We start from the raw sequence: 14924 nt of genomic DNA, 5'->3' as shown, positions 1-14924 counted from the left end.
ACGCACCGTGAATCCTGGAGTATCCATGCCCCATACAATACACAGGCATGTTTTTCTTAACATACGATAGTGTAAGTGTCAGATTTATGAATATTGGACTTGACCTTGTTGGTTTGAATTGATGTTTGCAGGAGTAGGAGAAATAACGGGATACAAATAAGGTTTCTTTGATATAACACATGAAATTCAGCAACGTGTTGGGTTTATGTGTGTGTGTATGTTTATGTATAAATCTTTCACATTGTGGGTGTGTGTGAGTGCATACAGGCTACAATGTAAAGGTGGCATGTAGAGCAAAGGGTGGGTGCATTACATCATAGCATGTATGTCATATTCACACTCACACACTCACACACACTCACACACGCAGTATAAAGCACTTGCACAACTACATGAAGTTATTAAGACAACCTGACAGCACTGAAATTCCAGATATAACTAAGAGGATTGCCCTGGCTTGTGATTTAGTTAAATGGATTTTGACTACTGTAAATCAGAGCTGAGCATTAATATCAGTTGAAGCAGCCTACAAGACAGTGCAGGCACTGGACACGGTCACATGATCACAAACAGCATCATAAAATCTGTCCAGACACGAGCACAGCATGTCAACAGAGTCACACTGCATTTCTTACCCCAGGAAAAGTGAAAATCCTAGAGTCGTGCTTCGTGCTCCTCGGAGCGCTGCGGGTGTTTGGAGGTGCCGCTTAGCTGACTAGTTCCACTCCACTTAAGCCTCCATCGGAAACTCGGCGGCCGAACTGTGCGCTAACCCACTCGAGCCTAATGCAAGGCCAAGCAGGTGTGAAATGACTTGTTCAAGTAAAACCGCTCAGCCTTTTGTCCATTAAACCTGCTGCGTGCTTCAGAAAGTTCAAGCACTTATCCGACTACACACACACCCACACACACACACACATTTCCTCATAGAACTCACACTGCTGCGGTTAAGAAGAAACGACAAATCACTCTTTAGGGAAGAATATATTAATTACAGCCACCAGTATTTACTTCTATTAAGTCTTTCATGCTGTGAAATGTCAATATGAAGGACTGACTCATGATGCTAATATATAATAATAATAATTTTTAGTTATAAATGTAATATAAAGTTAGAAAGCCAACAACAAAATATTGAAATCCATCAATTTGTATTTCAGTAAATGTAGAAACAGACGGTAGTCAATGTCAGTGACGTTGAAAAAAAAAGGTCAAAATATATATTCTCATTTTGTTTAAAATGAAAAATGATAACCAAGAAAATATCTGAGGTAAATAAAGATTGTTAAGCATATGCTTTAAAATATAATACTAGCGTTTTAATGTAAGCTCAGTTGAAGAAATATTTGAGTCCAGGAAGGATAGTCCACTTTAGACACCAGGGCTGGCCAATATGACAATGATCAACTATATCAAAATACACTTTCCTTGTAGTTGAAGTTGTTGTTTTTGTTTTTTTGTTTTTTTTTTAAAGAATTACAATCTGATTGGAAGCAGCTGTACTTAATCTTTCATAATGTACAATAATACAATACAATAAAATAAAAACTTTTCAGTGTTAAATGTCATACACATTTATTTAAATGTCTATTTATGTATCAGTCTATTATTTCTATAATATTTATAATAACTTTATTTATATATTTATTTAAAATATAAAAAAAATACAAACACATTGAATCTAAATCTGTTTATTCATAATAATAAACAAATGTATTATTATTTGTAACTTTTTTGTTTTCACTGACGGTTAGCGAGCAATTAATGAACAGTTAGTGAACATACAGTGTATATCGTGATGCATATCGTGTATTGTAGAAATGCCTTGAAGAATCTTGATATGATATTTTAATCGTATCGCCCCACCTCTACACTCGACACACCGTCTATCATCAGCCAGCCTATCAACTAATTCTAAACAATATAACAGCAGTTTATGGATGTAATTGTTTAGCAGATATCGTACACACTGTATACACTATAAACTACCAGTTTGTCCATTTTTTTCCCTATTTCCACTCTTTCGACTTGTCCTATTTATATTTATATCCCAAAAATGATGACGACAGAACCATCAAGTTGTCAAATATTAGTCTGTATATTTCAAACTTTTCATTTCATATTTGTCACACACACACACACACACACATACACACACACACACACACACACACACACTAAGTCTGATTGACATTAAGCTCCGAATTGACACAGAGATTTAGGGAGGAGTGTGTACAAGTAAGATGGCGGAAGAAGGAAGAGCAGAGGCATGTTTAATCTCTGTGTAGAATGACATAAGCTGTCTTCAAACACTGGCGAGTACACACACACACACACACACACAAACACGCGCACTATCTTCATTCCACAGTCCACTGATCAGAGGTCTGTGTTGAGGTTAAGGACATTTGCATGATGTTAATGCACCTCCAGTGAAGTAATGACATCATCAGCGGTGCTGCCTCATCATCAAAGTAGCATTAAGAGAGCATTCGTGGTCGTCGGGGCAGCAGTAGCTCAGTGGTTAAGACGTTGTGCTACTGTTTGGAAGGTTGTGAGTTCAAACCCCAGCGCTGCCAAGCTGCCACTGTTAGACCCGTGAGCAAGGCCCTTAACCCTCAACTGCTCAGATATATAAATGTAAGTCGCTCTGGATAAGGGTGTCTGCCAAATTTCGTTAATGTAAATGTCTATCTCAGGCCAAGCATAACTATAACATATGGGTAACATACATACGCTACGCACACACAGACGTGCACACAGTGTAGTATGCTGATGGCTTGTACACTGAGTTTAGTTACGCTTACATGATCTATTAATAATCAGGCAACTCAGTGTAAGTTAACTGTGTTTGAGGTGTGTTCCATGCACGTAAGTCATATGAACATCACATTATTCATATGATAAATTTACTTGAAAATGTGGATTTATTATTTATTTTCATGTGTTTGTTTTTTCTTTCTTTCTTAAAAATGGTTCCTTTATTTTCCTTTATTTTTAATCCATCTATTCTCTATCAATCTAGTCTGATGATATATTGATGATATATTTTCTCAAATGATTAACTTATTATCATATTAAGTTTTCAAATGATTCATTCAAATGATTTTCACATCTATGCCATGTGGTTTCATTTTTCACATTGGTTTTTCTTACCATGTGATTGCATAGCGTATCTTTCATATGACGTCACGTGCTTAGTAAAATCACATAGACATTTTCAGGACATAGCATACTGCAGTGCACGTTTACACGTTTTCCTGTGATCACATATTGTATATTACATAATCACATGGAAAGTGATTCAGTCCCTCCAGGATTTTGCGATCACAGAAATTCACGCAAAATCAAGCCAACTTCGCAATATTCGGAGGAGTTGTCATTTTCCACAGATTCGGGCCAGGACGAGTCACGTGACGTCATCACAACGTGCATTCAGCCATTCACGTGCGTCGAACATGAGTTCAGCTAAAAGGTCTCATTTACCAACAAACATCACGGCGAAATACCGTGCAAAACAATTTCGTGCAACTGCAGTTTCGCCAATTCGAGTCGTTTTCCGCACAAAAAACTTTATGAAGTTCCATCGCAAATTTTGAAAAAACACAGTAACAAAATTAAGCATCTTTGGCCACAACGTTCACAAAAAAAAAAAAAAAAAACTCTGCAAAATCCTGTACGAACTGAAAAACTTCTGATCACATGTCAAATGGATGCAATCATCCAGAAGTGTGTATGTGTGTGTTTGAAAATGAAAGCTTTAAATTTAGATTTAGAATCTGATTTAGGTTAGGGATTATGATTAGGTCTAGGATTAAATAGTTTAAACACGTACATATGTCGACTCTAGAATTAGTTTAAGGGTCATAGATGTAAAAGATGTGAAAGGTGTGTGTGTGTGTGTGTGTGTGTGTGTGTGTGTGTGTGTGTGTGTGTGTGTGTGTGTATGTGTGTGTATGTGTGTGTAATTAGTAAATACAGTCTAGTGGTAAGACGAGAGTTAGCCATAGATTTAGAGTAGGATCAATTATAGAAAAAAAAAAAAGTTTACACAATGGTGTAGATGTGTATGAGAGGAGACAGATGTACAGTAATGTTTAACATGTCACTGTTCCCTGCAGTTCAGTCAGTAAACAGTACACAGTCCACATCTCCAGCATGACCCCTACACACACTGCTCTCTAAAAATCCTAACTGCTTTCAACTTAATTCGTCTTTACGAACTAGTGACTGAGCGGCATGTACGAGGCTTAAGCTTTTATTGTTCTTCATCTATGCTGTGTCATTATAGATGGGACATTCAATTACTTCTGAAACATTGTTTCATAAAACCAAGCTCGCATATCAGTCATTAATTCAGTCACTCTTCTCATCGTTCCACCATTTATTTCAATTCCACGCTTGAAGAAATTCCAGCATGGCATTGAAGAGTTCATTGTCCTTTTTGTAGAAAAATCTATTGTGCTGAATCTGGTGTAATAATTCGTAAAAAGACGTGAGGTCAGTGCTGTCTGGTGGATACGAGAACTTCCCAGCTAAACTCATGCATCACCAGTTTTGGGAATTTTAAACACATCCGCTATGCATGCTTTTCAGAAGATGTGCTAATATTGCATCATGTGCGTATTTTGGAACAAATTCACTATTATAATTGGCTGATGCATTAAGAATTATTTCTTAAATCGACTATTCTCATTTTATTTTCTGAAGAATGTAGCATTCCGCTTGATTTACCAAACCAGAGTCTGACTCTTGTGCATCCCTCATAATCAGTCGTATCAATATCACCCCCCCCAGCACACACACACACACAGAGGTAGATAGATAGAGGTAGAAATCCAGGAAGCTTCATTGCAAGAAGGCAAGACAAGTCCAGGCTGATTAATGGCCGCAGTCTCTGCTCGACTCTTCTCCTGAATTTCAATCACACTCACAGGTCAGAGGTATGAGTGCACTTGAACCAGTGAACAGCAGAGGATGTGGGAGATCACACTACACCACCCCAAACTAGCTCTCGATGGGCAAATTTTTCCATCCTCGCTATATATAGCAGCACTCCTTCATCTCACTTCAGGATGTTAAAAAAAAAAACAAAAAAACCAGTAAGGACATGATGACTGCGAGAAAAGAGCAATCTTTATTTCTTGAATAAGAAGCATGTCATCATATAATCAGTTCTACAATATCTTGTAACATTCAGCACTGTATTGTCATTGTTGTGGAAACCTGAACATCAGCACAAGCTCGCTCAATACCAGAGACACTGCTGAGACTCAAAACTTCCCTGTGTGTGTGTAAGAGGCTGGAACGGGAGAGATGAGAGCGAAATATCAGAGCCGTAAACATCAGTCAGACAACAGCAGTGATGGATTACTCCATGTTTGGACAAATGTCTGCTGTCGCTTATTCAGGCTGAACGACATTCATTTTCTATGCCAAGTTTGTCCAAGTGTATAAGAACAGGAGCTGTTTAAATAAAAAAAAGCACAGAATGTTTTATTGTTATTAGGAGAGTAGATTTACATCTGGAATATACTGTAATAAGACCCTATCCCTAGCCTATTCTTTTATTACTCATGTAAAGAATTCATCATTTTTTCCTAGCCTTTTTTCCTAGATATCCTAGCCTACACATGTCCTTATCAACCCAGTTTCACAGAAGAAAAACAACATTCAATTCACACACAACTTGCAGCACCTTCTATATGATGAATATCAATGTTCTGTCACAAGCTTATCAATGTATCAAGCTTTCACTCGAATGCTGTGTCTGCCACATTCTGCGCTGATGTAATTAAACCACGCCCACCTCTACCACTAAGCTACTTCAGTAAGATCGACATGTAATAAATAATTTTACCTCTTTTAAAACAATGTATATATTAAGCATAGCCCACCTCATGTATATCATCTGGGCATTGCCCTACACGTGAAATAAGCCTAAATACGTCATTATTTACACGGGGAAAGTTACTGGTATTCAGAATTGGGTTATGCGGGTACTTAGGTCAGTTTTCTGGGCTTTCCCATTCAGATTATGCAAATCACCTGGCTGTAGTTCTGGTTTGTTTACTTTATTGCAACTGCAGTGATGGATTGTGACTCAAATATTACATTATGCTTTGTTGGTGTTCATGACGCATGTGGTTTATCTACATGATGTTATCAACTTCAAAATGTACGCATATGGGACATTTCACAAAAGAGGACTATTCTTGTTAATGGAAGAACTGAGCAATAAGGCTTGTATTGTGACTCAAGCTGGAGAGAGAGAGAATAGGGCCGAATCAATATTTAAAATCTTCAGTACATATTCATCCAAGCATGTTTTATTAGCTTAAGGGTTATACATTTCCAGTTGGAAATTGAGTTGAAAGTTTGACTGGGACTGCGGGGATAATCACACAGCACTGTCGATGAATATTTATGTCTCACCTTAATGTAGATACAGAACTGAACTGGAACTATAACTTAGAGTGAAAGTCCTGATCTGAAAAACAGACATTATTAATAACACCACCATGATGAGGATTATCTATAGCAGTGGTCACCAACACTCTTCCTTGAGATCTACCTTCCTGCCGGTTTCATATCCAATCAAAATCTAACCCATCTGTATTAGTTGATCAATGACCTCTTAAGGCAGTGATGAGATGGTCAGGTAGGCATGATTATGGTTGGAGCTAAAGTCTTCAGGAAGGCAGATCTCCAAGAAGAGGGTTGGTGACCACTGATCTATACTTTCTCATTAATCCTCCAGAAGAACATGAACAGAAAATGTTTGATGTAGGCTTGATATGATGGACTTTTGTTGTAAAAAGTGCTGGGGACAAAACTGCTTCCATTACCAATGTTTCCAACCATGACAGCTTATTAACCACCACCTGCAATCACAGAATGATTAATGCTTTTTAAATTTATTTGGTGGTACAGTTTCCATCACATGCATAACGTTTCAGTGGGAGCCAACTGACGGAAAAATCCCATGAGCTGATTAAATTGGCTATTAAAATGACAGATACAGCTAGTATAGACATCACTTTACAGCCACAATATCACAATTTTATTTGTTTTAATAGAAATGAATGGCAGCTTCATTTTTTTCAAAAGCATTTAGATCAGCTTTTAACTATTAGATGTTTAATGGGGTCAAAATCAGACATATCGATAAGTGGCCAGAACATGTCCCCAGCATTTCATGGTTACGCCAATTGTAGATTTCCAAGTTACACCAATGGAGACCATCAGAGAATCAGTGGATTTGGTGCAGACACTATAGTTTGGATTTATGAATCTGGATACAAATAAATTTATTTGCAAAATTGCTTGCAAGAGGATTTACACAAGAAAGCTGTTAATGGTAGTTTGTGAAAAGGTTTGTACCCTACTGTATAAATGTACATATTAGACTCGATGTGAATCCTGATTGATAGGCTACAAATTGTATAATTGTATACTAGGGTAAAGCAGTTTTATATATAGAATACATTATCAAGAATAAATCACGTATACATTTCAATGTGAAAATTGAAATGACTAGAAAGAAAGAAATCCAAAACTAGTCTGTAAATGCAGACAGTTAAGTCTAGCTATTCAATTAGGATAAAAGATACTATAGGTCGTCATATAAAAAGACAAAGCGTTAGTGTGTATCTGTTGCTGAGCTGCAGTAATGGAAGATTTAGCGTGTTTAGCACAAACCGTGTTCTGGTGGTGCTCTTTCGTCATTTAGTCATCATTTTGTTCTTTTTCAGCTATTTGTGTACTTTGCCTTTCATGGAGTTTTGTAGGTGTCACTAATCGTAAATGTGCCATGAACATGATGATAATTTAAGAGTGTTTCACATTTATCAACATATGCATCATGTGAGTATGAAGGAAATTTGTAAACTTTTTTTAACTTTTATAAAACTGGTGGGAATTTTAATTTAAACAAAAGATTGATAAATGAGGCCCAGTAATTGCATATGTAGCTGTATGTGGAATATGGAAGAAGGAGTTGGAAGAAGCTTCTGGAACACTTGTATTTATATATAGTTTCTACGAACACTTGGGGTTTGTCCATATAAGGACAAATGATAGACTATATAGATTTGTTTTATAGTCTGGATAACCTTCAAGTGCGTATTTGGAGCTGCAGATTACATGAGACATGAGACACATGAAACATGTATACTACAGTACATACAGTACACTACAGAAAGACTGTAAAACTACAAATATCTATACAATCACAGGGACTTGAATATCAACCCACCCAATATGTATCTAATGCTAGTTTGCTAATTCGCTAACAAAAATAAACCTGGCATTCACAATCAGTCAACAAGAGCTTTATTTTATGTCATTGGTTTGTAGCTTGCTACTGTTTTGTGAAACATAAACAAACATTGCATAACAAAAATGAACATATTGCTATACTATCTGATTAGTTAGCATTAATCAGCTAATTAATGCAAATAAACCTAAAGTTGGTGAACTAATTAGCCCTACATAGATTTGTTTTTCAGTTGTTGCTTTATTTTGGAACTCTTATACGTGGGCATTATAGGCAGATATAATATACTTTTAATATCAAGTAGAGACTGAAGAAAATGATGCATGATATGATGCATGAAAATGAACATTAGTTCATGATTCATATGCGACCTGTGCGCAATACAAGGCCAAAAGGGATAATAAATTTCCCCATTTCATCTGAGGAGGTCTAAAACTGGCTGTTCTATGGAAAAATATTACTGAACTCCTTTTGCGTATACTTTATAGTAACCTACAAAAATGACAGCATAAAAACATACCTAGTGTAAGATCATTTTTATGCTTTCTGCTACACATAAAGGTCATTTGAGTATTCAAGGTTTCTTTGCTTCCTAAAAAGTGTCTACTGGGAAACCCTTGCTGATAAGGGGGAAAAAAAAAAAAAAAAATGTTGTACTGTTTTACAAAGAACCTTCAACAATTCGCCCAAAGGGACGAGCAGAACATTTGGCATTTTTGTTTTGATGAAATATTAATTAATGGTTAGTTTTGTAGAAAGTTTGTGAAACCAAAGTGTACTTTATGAATTACAAAACTGCAAATGCCTGAACATTTGTCTTCTGTATTCTGTTAATGAGCTTTTGTAAGGTCTTTGTGTTTACCTCTCTGCAGAGCAGGAAGAGTCAGTAGCTCACAGGAACACTGACTTATCGCTCAAAAGGCAGCCTTTATCTCCGGAAAACAAATGCTGCCCTTCCTAAGCAAATACTGTCTACTTAGGTATTCTCTCACTGAAGGGGATGTAGGGGTAGTGAGATTTTGAATTACCCATGATAACAGGAGTGTGTGTAATTTCATCAAAGCCAGTGTGTCATATGTCTGTGGAAAACTGAGGTCAGGGACAAACTCTGCAATTGTTTTTTCATGTACTTCCTGTCAGTCTTCTTGTAGACATGCTCTTGTAGCTCTTGTAGTGAAATCAACTGCTAATCCAGCAACACCAGGGTGTCTGCAATACTATACTGCCAAAAATAAATAAATAAAATAATAATGGCAGAAATAGGGGAAATAAAACAAGTTTAAATGTTGAAACTGTTGAAAATGTGCCAGTGAAGACTGGATGCCGTGTTAATCCCAGATAAATCAAGTAGTAAACTGAGTTATTGTCCAATTTTATGTAAAATAATTAGACTGATACAGTTCTATACCTTAGCCAGATATGTCAATAGTTTTGGTTGAACCATTTTGATAAATTATATTTTCTGTTAGATAACTACAGCTGCTTATGCTTGCACCTGAAACAGCTAGCTATAACTGGTAATCATCGATAGCTAAAACCTTCCTGCATACACAGGAGCTTATGCCCAAGAAGAACAGCACAATATCATCATCATAACTTAACCAGTTGGAATGAAATGCTACTTGGTGTAGTCCTTTGCTCAACAGAAATGGCTTTGAGTTAATGCATCAGTTTAGTTGAACTCAGGCCTACAATTAAATATTTATAAGTATCATATTGCTTGAAAGAGACGCCAGTGCATTTTGACAATCTTTACATGGATAACGTTGATTCTAGAGAGCATGCTTCAGCTACATCTCCACTTAACGCCAATTACCCTTTAAGTGTTTAATGAACGGGAGACTTGTACAAATGCTACTGTTACAGTAAAAGAGTGAACTTATGTTAAAATCAATCATGCTTCTAGTCCAGAAAAGAAAACCGGGCAGATATAACCGACCTCATAAATGTTACCAATGCATGCCATTGTATCCATCAATAAATAAGCAATAAGCTGTTTTTACATTCTTTTACATTTTACTGGAGAATTGGGACAAAGGTGCATGTAAACACATGACTGGTAACAGTCCAATCAGAATTCCTACCCATGCTATTTTCTTGGTTGTCAGTATTGCATTTCATGGCTGAGCTTAGAAGATTTCTTATTTATTTCTAGATTTTCTTCCTTCGTGCCAACAAAGAGGATTTAAGACTTTGACTGACAGTTGCCAGTCATTGTCAAGATAAGTTTCACCCTCTTGACTGAAGCTTTAAATTTGTGGAGACTGATGTCAATCAAGGTTTTGGAACAGAATGACTTCCCCTGACTTTCACCCCTTCTCTCTCTCTCTCTCTCCCTCTCTCTGAAATCCCCCTTTACTTCCAATTTTTTCTTCCTAAACACGTGTGCCAGTGTGGATGTGTGAAGTCAAAAAGCAGAAGCAATAAAAACACCTGAACAATAGCGGTGTAACAATACAGCATATCGTATTGTTTTGTTTGAGATGAGGCTCGCGAACAATACAGGCAACAGACTGCTTAATGAAGTAGAGTATTCTTCATAAGATACAGTTTATATTAGGTGAGGTGTAATAAAAACTTAAACTGAAAAATGAACTTCCTGTTTATCTCGAATCTGGAGAGGTTACAGTGGTTAAAAAAACCAAAAACAAAATGCTATAATGCAAGTTACTAACATACTAGTGTATTAGCCTTCTTATAATTTTGAACATTTTATTAAATTGAAAATGGAAACCTTACACACATGCAGTCAATGCTTATTTTTCTGTATTGAAAATTGAAGTATATGGAGACACCACTGTATCCTATTGAATATTGTGTATAGCCACACTCCTACTTAATAAATGTCATCAATGTAGAGCATTTTGGCTAGACTCATTCGATTAGGTGTCTTTTTGTTTTTTAATCTATACTTTTGTCAGATTTTAATGAATGCACATCATGAGCTTATAACATCCATGTATACAGACTGCTTATTTGACTCATTGTGTAACATTAATAAATTTCCTAATGAACTCATTTGCAATTTCATATAACTCCATTTGGTGTTAAACACGTGGGGTCTATAGGAAACCTCAATTCTGTTTCTGTCATTTTGTGTGAAATTTAACATTAGCTACTGAGTGCATTGGTATTGCTGTTAAATTCCATAGTAACTTTCTAGTAAATCAACCTTTGAATTGAATAATAAATATGGCAGTGCATCAGGTATCAAGCATTAAGAAACAACAAACCAGAACTAAACATGAGGATAGTGTATACTATACAAGTAACAATTTCACATATATTACAGCTTCTGACACATCTCAAATCACTTTTCATAGTTACAGTAATTCTTAAGTTACTTTTTGATAACTATGAAATAAACTCAGTTTCTGGTATTAGACTTCTAAAGCCTCTAAAGCTTACTTTAGGGCCAGGTGCTACTGTTAGAGTAAAAATACCATGGTAGATAATGAAAAAATTATATATGTGTGTGTGTGTGTGTGTGTGTGTGTGTGTGTGTGTGTTTATGTATATATGCATGTATGTATGTATATATACACACACACAATAATGAAAAATATTTGAAATGCAAAACAATACTTAAGAGAGCAAACAATAGCAAATTAAATCATGCATGTTGTCTGAATGCCTGTTTAATATTAATTTCTTTGTAATGAAGCAGTATGCAAAGTAATTTTAATGAAGCATAATAAACTAGCACTAAAACACAGCTTACATGGAAATGAAGTTAACATTTTTATAACTTTCATATTATGAGTGCATCTGAAGCTACTTTGTGAAAAAAATTAAAATTTAATTGTTCATAAATAATTGTTGATCATGATTGTGCTTTGATGAACTGTGTGTGTGTGTGTGTGTGTGTGTGCGTGTTTATAGACTTTACAGAAAAAATGACTCGCATCTAAATAAAAGCCTGTTTTCTATAATATAGGGAGAAAATGCTGTCAATTAGTTACAATTTTTTTTTTTTTTTTTTTTTTTTAAAGTGTATAAGGTACACCTCACAACTTCAAAACATACAGTATGTACAAATAGTTCATGTTTAAAGATACTTCCTGTTGCTATTTTCATGATGCTGGGGAAATGGTTATTATGGTTATTGATATATAAAACAGAAAAACTCTGCTATTTGCCACTTGAGTGGAGCTAACAGATGTGCCTAGTGCCTACCATGTTGCAAACCTGCATGCACACAATGTGATGTATGGAATTGCGCAATCGATCCACAGTTCAGAGGGAATGCTTCAAAGTGAACATAAATGGCAAAGTTATGAGCCTGGTCAACAAAATGACCCTACATCCCAGTAATGCTCCACGGAACACTGCCCTCTCATAAAGAAATGCTAAAATGCAGTTCTTCTTGGAGCTGGCTGGATTTGTGACTCACCTACAGCTGTTGTGGTCCCACATGAATAACCTACATATTTACATTTCCCAAAAACAGTAACACCTGTTGCAGTGGACAATCTTATGTGGATACGGTAGATTTGTACCTAAGAACTGCTGATCATAAAGTTCTTATCATAAGCTGTAAATAAAAATCCTAGTACTGTACCATTTTCTGCTTTTCCCATGCTATTGTTTTCCAGTAGTGGTTTCCCATTAAGTCCTACTCTTCATCAAAGTAATATGCCGTGAAACAGTTACTAGCTGATGGTCATTTTGTAGTGCTTTATATGTTTCCTGTGGAGCAAACTTACATTTATGGCATTTTGCAGACGCCCTTATCCACAGCGACTTACAATTATCTCACTCTTTTTTTATACAACTGAACAGTTGAGAGTAAACTTACATTATATCTGAATTTCTTCTCATAACCAGCTAATGCATTATTCCCATGCTGTGTTAGAGCGCACGTCTCAAATGAACTGGCCATAAAGAGAACAACACTCATGGAGATCCATTTAATCTGGGGTTCTTATAAGGATAAAAAAAAAAATAATAATAAAAGATAACATTTGGTGTGTGTGTGTGTGTGTGTGTGTGTGTGTGTGTGTGTGTGTGTGTGTGTGTGTGTGTGTGTTAAGGTGGCGATTGTACATTGACCAAAAAGTTCATGGGGATGCAAGACCTTGCTGGGTTAATTACATTCATAGATATTTTTTTCTGCCTCATCAAGACTAGTCTTGAGCTGACTGATATGACTTTTCAAATAAAGTGCATGATATTAAGATAAATCAAATGTTTGCCTCACTTCCCTTTTTATTTTATTCAGTATCTAAAAAAAAAAGAAAGAAATATTTAAATTAAATCAGTGGCAGAGTACCAACAAAGCAGTGAGTGTAGTAGTGCAGCCCTTGTTTTAGGATAGCTTTGCTATGTTAAGGTCTTGCATAATAACTTGTATACAGAGTTAAGTAGCAGTAGACTTTATAGGGCTGGAGGCCAAAGTCTGAATAGATTTAACAAAATAAATTTATAAAATATTATAAATAAAAAAAAGCATAAATCTGTGTGATTATTTTGGTGATATATTGAGTACCTTCACACCTAGCCTTGAGACAGTTGATGATAGTATCAGGAATTGCTGGTATTCCATCTATCGTGATGGCGACTAAGATGGACGATTTAAATGTCTGTCAGAGAACGTGTCTGCAGCTTTAAGATTGACAAAAATAAATTGTGTTGTATCTCGCAATATGTGTTTTTATTTAACCTATTTTGTAGTCGTTTAATAGCCATTGCTGGCTCTGTTGTGAGTTTTTTGAGCAGAGCAACAAAGCATCTTTCTCTGATACTCTTACCGTCCCAAATCTGTGCTAGCCTTCCACACTTGGAATGTCTTCACTCGCAAAACATCAGTGGGACTTAAATTGCAAAAGTGAAACTATGTGTCTTTTATCAGGGCTACTTCATTATACAAGAATTCAGTAAGTATCTCTGCTGCTGTTCAACAACTAGCACATGCATTCATAGTTTATATAATTTGATATCATCTTTACATGTATAATGCATATAATGAGTACATGCATAATGAGTTTAGTTGCAGCTAATAACTCATTGGATTTATATACAGTCCACATTCAGTTTTTACCAGACTTTTAAATGGGTAGTTAATAAAAAAAGTGATTAACTTTTGATATTTTTTTTTGCTGTACTGATGTAACATGTACACAAAACACGTTACAAATGTCTAGTCACACCACATTCTATTCCCCCTAGTCAGCATCGCTGCAGCACTATCCCACTGGTTTAGCCTAAACTCCCTCAAAGCCACAAGTGATACTATATACAATCAGTGGTATATTGCACATGATCTCAAGTCTATCCACAACCACAATAAACTGACCTTTCCTCTTTCAACAAAGTTAAAGCAGTAAATCTGTGGTCCTATTTGATATTTCATTACCATAAGTGCAATGTATTTCATTCATTTTCTAAAGGTTCTAGCTGGAAGGCTTGTGATTTTATTTGTGTAACAAGGAAAATTTGAAGAGTTTTGCAATAAAGGAGTAAAACATGTACTAGTGTAAAGTACAGAGTGATTACATTTGTGCGAGTTTGATCTAGAGTTTATATTTAACAATATACACCAGCTTTATTGCAGATAAAAAGATCCTTTATTAGAACCATTTGAATGCTAAACACATTGTTGATGAGACCTGTTGGAGCTCTGTACCAGCAGTGTTGGCCATCGTAG

The 14924-nt window shown here is 35.9% G+C and overlaps 1 protein-coding gene across 1 annotated transcript in view; it reads left to right on the top strand.

Moving 5' to 3' along the window:
- nxph1 (neurexophilin 1) overlaps positions 1–14924 on the top strand; it is a 40009-nt gene that overhangs the window by 2447 nt on the left and 22638 nt on the right. The window lies entirely within an intron of this gene.

This window comes from Ictalurus furcatus, chromosome 12, assembly GCF_023375685.1.
Source record: "Ictalurus furcatus strain D&B chromosome 12, Billie_1.0, whole genome shotgun sequence".
In the NCBI taxonomy this organism is placed as follows: domain Eukaryota; kingdom Metazoa; phylum Chordata; class Actinopteri; order Siluriformes; family Ictaluridae; genus Ictalurus; species Ictalurus furcatus.
The sequence above is the reverse complement of the archived record's forward strand: the minus strand, read 5'-3'. Positions and strand labels throughout refer to the sequence as shown.